The sequence below is a fragment of the Eucalyptus grandis genome, chromosome 7 (genome assembly GCF_016545825.1).
Source record: "Eucalyptus grandis isolate ANBG69807.140 chromosome 7, ASM1654582v1, whole genome shotgun sequence".
NCBI classification, from domain to species: domain Eukaryota; kingdom Viridiplantae; phylum Streptophyta; class Magnoliopsida; order Myrtales; family Myrtaceae; genus Eucalyptus; species Eucalyptus grandis.
Window position 1 is genome coordinate 1,551,888 of NC_052618.1, and position 8,151 is coordinate 1,560,038.

The 8,151-nt window shown below is 41.9% G+C and overlaps 1 pseudogene; it reads left to right on the forward strand.

The window, feature by feature from the left end:
- The first annotated feature begins 312 nt into the window (after positions 1 to 312).
- Positions 313 to 1,270, forward strand: LOC120295663 (annotated as a pseudogene).
- Positions 1,271 to 8,151: the final 6,881 nt, after the last annotated feature.

Sequence of the window (8,151 nt, forward strand, 5' to 3'; positions counted from 1 at the left end):
TCGATTACATTTTATTATGAGTTTTGTCACTTAATTATACTTTCATGAAAATAGTTTTTTTAAAAAATTTTAAGATTTAATTGCATTTTCGTAACAAATAAAATTCTGAAAAGATTAGGATAAATGTTTGAAAGTGAAAGTAAGTAAAATCGATCAAAAAGCAAAAAAGCCCAGAGATCAGGTGGACCGTGTAGATGGGCTTTTCGGCAGAGACATATGGGCCGATGCAAAGAAACCCAAAACCACTAGCGATGGCGGTTCCCCGACAACCGCCACCGCCACCGCCACCGCACCCCCCCCCACTCTCGCCTACGGTTTTCTTCGGCTCTCTCTCGCCGCTATATATTGAAGGCTTTCGGCAGCCTCCCCAAAACCGTTGTCGCGTCTCTGCTTGGTGGTCGCTTCTCTTCTCCTGCCGACGAAAATGTCGAAGCGAGGTCATCCCCTCTCCCTCTCCTTCTCTCTTTTCTGCTTTGTGTCATATGGCTTTGCCTGGGAAGATGCGGCGATCAATCTATGGCCGCAGTGTTCGATTTCATTTGCCTCCTTGCTAGGTAGTTTTCTCGTAAAAGATCTTGCTTTTGGACTTACCCATTTGAATTAGCTTGAGAAAAATCGATGCTTGGTTCATGGCAGCTTAAGTTTTTACTCGTGGGTTTAGACTGGTGGGATCTCTTGAGATAGACAAGCTCTCTGTGTTGATCGGGCGTTGTGGGTGCTTTTGGCTGAATATGATTGTAGCTTGAGAGGGAACTGGATGGTCCAAATTCGGTTTGCCATTCGTGTGATTCTGGGGAAATTTGGTCTGGGTAGTCGGGATGGTGAAACGGGCAGTTTGGAATTTGTGTTTCTGATGATCTGTCGATCTTTTAGGACGCGGAGGTAGTGCGGGTAACAAGTTCAGGATGTCGCTGGGTCTGCCGGTGGCGGCCACAGTTAACTGTGCGGACAACACGGGGGCCAAGAATCTCTACATTATCTCGGTAAAGGGAATCAGGGTCCCTCGAACAGGTTGCCCTCTGCCTGTGTTGGAGACATGATGATGGCCACCGTCGAGAAGGGGAAGCCCGACCTCAGGAAGAAGGTCATGCCTGCAGTCATCGTCAGGCAGCGCAAGCCGTGGCGCAGAAAGGACGGCATCTACATGTACTTTGAAGGTCGGGATCACTATTGTCTTTTTTGTTTAATTGGATTATATGCTTCGGTTGTCCACTTGCCTCTTAATTGGGTTGTTGTGGTTGCATGTACCAATGTGCATCTGAACTTTTAGTAAGTTTCCCTTCACGTTCTCATGGTAAGGTTGATTGTGATATTTCAAGTAAAATCAATGGGAAGGCCAATTGTGATATTTCAAGTAAAATCAATAGGGAAGGTCAATGATATATAAATTAATATTCACTATCTATTATTAAAGTATTTATTTTGATTTAGTTAGATAAAACACATTGACTATATAAATAGACAACTATCGTTCGTAACTTATATGTTTTTATGATAGGCCAAAATACTTTTCTAGAAGCTAGGTCCATCCCCTATTCAATTAGGGACATATTGGATCGGCAGTATATTGCTTCACCTACACGAAATGGGCTAATTTGTTACATTGACATTAGACTATACAAAAAACTTGTCTCGTGATTGCTTGCCACTCTAATATGAGGAACTAGACATTTCTTATTGAGGAAGACAAAGTCGTGTTGGCAAGGAGAGAAAGGGAGAGGGGGAATGATCAAAGCGGGAGTTTTTTTCTATTAGATAATTTGTTTCAAACTTACGAAAACTCAAAAAAAAAAAAAAAAACAAAAAGGAATTGGAGCTGCATTAAGAAGAAAAAAAAGACACTACTGGTCTTTGAATGCATTCATGCTTTTTTTGCCTACAAAGACCAGTAGTGTCTTTTTTTTATCTTCTTAATGCAGCTCCAATTCCTTTTTGTTTTTTTTTTTTTGAGTTTTCGTAGGTTTGAAACAAATTATCTAATAGAAAAACTCCCGCTTGATCATTTCCCGTTTTCTCCTTTCTCTCCTTGCCGACAAGGCTCTGTTTTCCCCCCAGTAAGAAACTAGACCGAAATGTCTTCTTCTTTGAATAGAAGAAGTGTTAAAGTGGCAAGCAATCACGGGCAAGTTTTTTGTATAGTCCAATGTCAATGTAACAAGTTAGCCTATTTCGTGTAGGTGAAGCAATATACCGTAATCGAATAGGAGATGAACCTAGTTTAAAATAAAAGTATTTTAGTTATAAATGATAATCGTCCCGATACTATTTATATACTCGACGTGTTTTATCTAACTAAACTAAAATAAATACTTTAACTAATAGATAATGAATGTTAATTTATATATCATTGGCCTTCCCCAATTGATTTTACATGAGATATCATAATCAATGTACAACCTCAAATCTACCCAACACTTCCTATCCCTCTGGAAAATCAGACGCGACCGGAGCATGAACTTTGGCGGGGTCGCACGGAGGTAATGAATAAAATGGCTGCTTGTGTGACAGGTGGTCTGGTCTCTTTCCTATTCAAGAAGTCTACACACGTTCTCAAAGAGCGGTTGACAAAGTTAAGTTTGTGTTAAACTTGCCATGGCACGGGCCCCATGTACAGAAAAGATTCGTGCGTAGCTCGTTCATACCCCCATTATCCATTATTATAGTCAGGTTCGTCCGGAAAAAATGTCAAATTGGAGAAAATAAAGTCTTCTCCCAAAAAAGATTAGAAGAAAGTAGATTTTTTTTTTTTTTTTCACTCAACTTGGAAAGTTAAGACGCAATGAAATCGTGGGTTATGCCAGGGTTAGCTAATGGTTTTAGTCATCAGCTTCCTTGATTGAAGCAGGTTTCTATCGCGCATCCAACATCTGAAGCACATTGAATTATCTCCAAGATGATAAGTCATGATTCAAAGTGACCGACACTAGACGGTGACTGAAATTGCTGGCTACTTTTGGTCATGAAATTCGTCCTCATTATGCCCCCACCCTCAGTGAAACTATGAGAAGAACCTGCAGTACCCGTGGCACTGGTTCGTTGACTTGGGCGACTGATGGTTCGTCCATGTGGAACTCGTGCAACACATCTGGCATCGTCATTTCTCCAAAAACCACGGGCCAGCACAAACCTTTGTGGTACGCGTGCTTGCAACATGCAAGCAGTAGACACACTTTGCCGTCCTTGAAATCCCTCGGTGAATAGCAAAGTCCGTGTTCCTGGCCTTTGTTTCATTGCTATTGCATGCGACGATCACCTGCGCGTGCACACCAAAAGACGACAAGCTCCGTTGCCGCCGTTCTGGAGGATCCTCAGCTCCGGCGAGGAATCACAGAAAAGAAATACGAATATGCAAGCGATCGGATTGAGGAAAATGTTGATTTCGCCGGCAAAGCAGGACTCGAGATGGATGGCGACGGTGGTGGCGAAGATGGGGACGATGATGAAGATGATAAGTGAGAGAAGCGACGAGGTCATCGCGCAAATGGAGAGAGAGCCACTCGGCAGGAGAAAGGAGAACTGAAACGCTCGTCAAACGCTTATGAATTGGAGCAGCAAAAAGCCTCTCTCTCTCTCTCTCGATCCTCTACGCGTTCCAGAAGCCTTGTTCGCCGCTGATCGGTGCCGGAAACCACCGCCTACCATGCGACATCCGTGCTCTTCAAATAACGGTGTTCTCGTGCTTAAGTTTCGAATCTGGGTGCTTCATCAGTGAACTCGAGTTTATTGAACCAAGGAGAATTTCTTTCGACTTTCGATAACTTGGGGCCTTCGAGCTTTCCGATTTTCATCGACTGTGGAAGTTGAGAACATCATTCCATTTACGCGTATGTTGAAGATATTGTTGCCCATAATTGATCATAATTGATCTTTATTGATCTAATTGGTATATTTAGAGAAAATTAGAATTTTGTATATTTGGGAAATTATTCTTTCCTCATTTTGTATATTTCTTTTCTCTAATTAGTTCAGGCTTGTACATTATTAATAGGGCTGTAAGCTGTATAATTCTCGACTTCTTTCCATCTAATATTCTGACATGGAGCCCATCTTCTAGCTTCCGCTCCTTTTTTGTCTTCCTTCTTCTTCTTCTTCTTCTTTGTCCAAACCCTTTTTCTTTCTTTATGTTCTTTTGTTTCCTTTCTTTTCCCACGTCAAGCTTGCAAAATTTTTCTGGGCTAAATCAGCAAGGAAACAAAATGCCGAGAAACCAAGCTTCAAAATCCGGTACATCCCAAGATCCAGAAATTTCTTCTAACGTCCAAGGATTCACCTTTGGATGAACAAACAAATCTGGTGACAGAAAACCAGACGCAAGAAGAGAATCAATTGCCGACCCCTGAGGAGAGACAAGGTTTTGTTTACCCCAATTCGGGGCAAATTTTTTCGGGCCCATATGTTCAATGGGTCCCAATCCAAGTTCAACCTATTCCGGGCCAAACGAGTCAGATGAATTCGACCCAAAGTTCCACTAGCTTTGCCGAGAGAATCAATGGCGGGCAAGGGGGAGGAAACCCACAACTTAATAATGAGTCTAACTCCGGTGGAATGGGTTGGCCCTTCTTGAGTCAAACCGGTTCGGGTACATCAGGATTTGGGGCAAATCCTTACCTGACCTATGGAATTGGATTCCTTCTCTTCGCAGGCATCATTGCAATCCATATTAAAAGCTAACCCGTTAATTTAAAATCACTTTATTTGAGGAAAAATAAAAATAATAAGGTAATTTATTGTGTACTCATATATATTTAGATCTAGTGAAAATATTTGTAATTGGATTGAGACATTAACAATATATCTCAAATTTTTACTTTCATTAACCAAAACTTCAGCTTTTTGTGGATATGTGCACTACAAGTCCTAAAATTTTTCGCAAAAGTACAATTGAGTTCTAAAATTTTCAACAAATCTAATTAAGTAATAAAACTTGCCAAATTGGTACAATCGAGTCACTTTGTTAACACCGTCAATTTATATAATGGAAAACACTAACGTGGCTTTTATATTAATTTTCTCTCCTACGTGACATTTTTATTAATTTTCCTTTTAAATTTTATTCAAAATAATTAAAAACAAACTAGAAAGAAGAACAAAAAGGCGCAAGAGCTTGCCAATGTGTGTTGCCATCACTGGGTGACCGTTGCTACGCCCAAGCAAGGCCCCCAAGGGCTAGCAAAACTCACTAGATCTGGGCAACACCTCACTGGCCCTCGCCTAAGGCTAGGGCGGCATGCCCATATCTAGGTGACGTGGGCCCTCACTGGGGTCGGCAATGGGCGGCAATGGCAGCCCCTGCCCCTTTTTGTTCTTCTTTTTCCAGTTCGTTTTTTCTTAAAATTATTTTAACTTTTTTTTTAGTTTTTAAATATTATTTGAATAAAATTTAAAGGAACAACTTAATAAAAATGCCACATAAGAGAGAGAAATGAATTTAAAATGCTACGTCAACGTTTTCCGTTAAATAAATTCACGGTGTTAACTAAAGAATTCGATTACACAAATTTGACAGGTTTTGAGACTTGATTGAATTTTTTTGAAAGTTTTAGGACATAATTACACTTTCGCGATAAGTTTTAGAACTCATACTGTACATGTCCATTTTATTTGAAGAATAAAGATCTAGCTCAATAAAGTTAAATAATGTCTCTTTCGCTACGTGTAAAAAATTGAAACTTTCATTTGTAAAAAAAAAGAAAGTCTCCTCTCATTAGATTATATGTTCAAAAGTCTACTTTTAGTATAATTTATTAGAAAGGTTGGATCAGAATGTTACTCACGAATAGAAAAATACATATTTTCCCAGCATGGAAAGTTAGTAACGATGGTGGGCAGCATAAATGTTCAGCTAACCGTACCGTTAGCTTTTGAAACAAACGGTCATGCTTGTGCCGGAGAAAGGAAACTTTCGTGTTGGGTCCCTGCACCGTTGGCTTACCTATTAACAAACCGAGCAGGTATAAACTAGGCGCGCATGACAACATTTTTGAAACAGAAATCAATTTTTATTTCATGGATGAGTTTCTGAGTAAAGAAACGCGTTTGATAACGATTTAAAATTTCTATTTTTGAAATAAAAATTCTTTTGGTAAAAGAATAAAATTTCTATTTTTAGGAACGGCGAATATCGGCATCCGGTGGTTGGAGCCAACTTCCGCGAGCGGCGGCAAGCAGCCGGAGTCCGACGTGCGGTGAGTGGCGGCGAGCGGCCGAAGTCCGGAGTCCAACGTCCGACGTCCGGCGTTTGACGTCTAGAGTTTGGCATTCGACATTCGGCGGTTGACAACCGGCATCCTGTATCCTACGTCCAAAGTTTGGTGTCTGACGTTCAACTAGCTGGCGCGACCGGCATCCGACATCCGGAGTCCGGTGGCCGGTGGCCATTGGTCGAAGTCCGGCGGGCGGCCGAAATCCAACGGCCGGTGGCAAGTGGCGAACGTCCGGTTGTCGGCGATGGGCCTCCAGCGTCCAACGGTTGTCGATGAGTAGCTAATGACCAATGGGCATCTGGCATTTGACGGCCGATGGTTGACAATGGGTGATTAGAGTTAAGTGGCCGACGGTCGGCGGCGGGCGTCTAGCGTCTCACGGGAGGCCGGTGGGCGATGGGCGGTGACAAGAGTAAATGATGAGAAAAATTTTGATTTCTCATTTTTGTTTCAGAAATATAAAAGTTAAAAATTTTAACTTCAGATTTCTATTTTAAATCTATTTTTGGAATAGAATTTTTTGCAGAAATAGAAAAATTAAATTGCATTACCAAACGGATTTCTGTTCCAAACATGTTCCGAGGAGTAAAAAACAGAGAAATCGAGAGATAGAAATGTTGTCATGCGCACCCTAAGCAACTCTAGGAGGCGAAAACTAACTTCAAACCTCATAAGCGATTATTGCCGAAGTCAAAAGAAAAAAACGAAGACATAAAGAGCCGAGAGAGGACGGTGGACTTCCCTTGGAAGCAAGATGTACGGCAAGTCTCTTTGCTTTCCTTGTTAGACTAAGGACTCGTTTGGTAACGATTCTATTCCGAGAAACAATTTTTGAACAGAAATAGTTCTTTTTTTTTTCTTTTCCAATGAATAATTTCTAAGTATAAGAACGTGCTTGGTAATTGAAAAAAATTTCTACTTCAAGAATAAAAATACGTTTTGTAAACTTGTATAATTTTGTTGTTTCTTTTAATTTTTCAATATTTTTATTATATTTCTCTTTTTTTTTCCTTTTGGTCGGTTATCGGCCCTCGGCGAGCTCGAGCTCGCCCAGCCAAGGCGAGGCTAAGCCTCATCGGCCGGCACGAGGCTCAGCCTCGTCGGGCCATTGTTGGGCGACGTTGACTGGGCGATGGCCTGGCCAGGCTAAGCCTTGTCGGTGGCTAGGCGAGCTCGGCCTCGCCGGGGCTGGTGACACTGGGCGAGGTCGCCGGCCCTCAACGGGCGGCCAGCCACTTGGCCAAAGGAAGAAGAAGAGAAGAAAAAGGAGAAGAAAAAGAAGAAGAAGAAAAAATGTTTCTAGGAATTGTTCCCAAGAACAACAATAAATAATTTTTTTCTAGTTCTTGTTTCTGTTCCAAATCTGTTTCCGGGAATAAAAAAAATAGTTTTATGTTCCCAAGAACAAAAAATTTACTAAATGCGTTTCTGCTTTCTTTTTTTTTTTTTTTTTTTTTTTTCCTCGGAACAAAAGAACAGAAATTTTGTTCAGGGAACAGAAACAAAAATAAACAAACAAGCCCTAAAGAACCATCTCGACAATACATATTTTGCTCTATTGTTTTCACGAGGAAGAGGAATCATGTTAGAATCATTGTGGCAGTGGCAGGTCGGGCTCCCGGAGACGAGACCTGGATGAGCTCCTCCCCATTGAAAAAGCTCGATCTAGAGATCCCCATGAAGGACAGAAGCGGAGGAGGCGGGGCCGTGGAGAAGGAGCCACTCGGAGGCCGAGGGCCATCCGCCGGGCTCCAAGAATAAGTGGAAGCGGCCGATCTTTGTGACTATACATAGTTCTAACGCACTTCACAGCCTTGTGATGGAGATAGCCAGTGGTGCAGATGTAGCTGAGTACGTGGCCTAGTTCGCTAGACAGCGACAGAGGGGTGTCCGCGTGCTCAGCGGGAGGGGCACGGTCACCAATGTCACGCTCCGGCAACCCACAGCC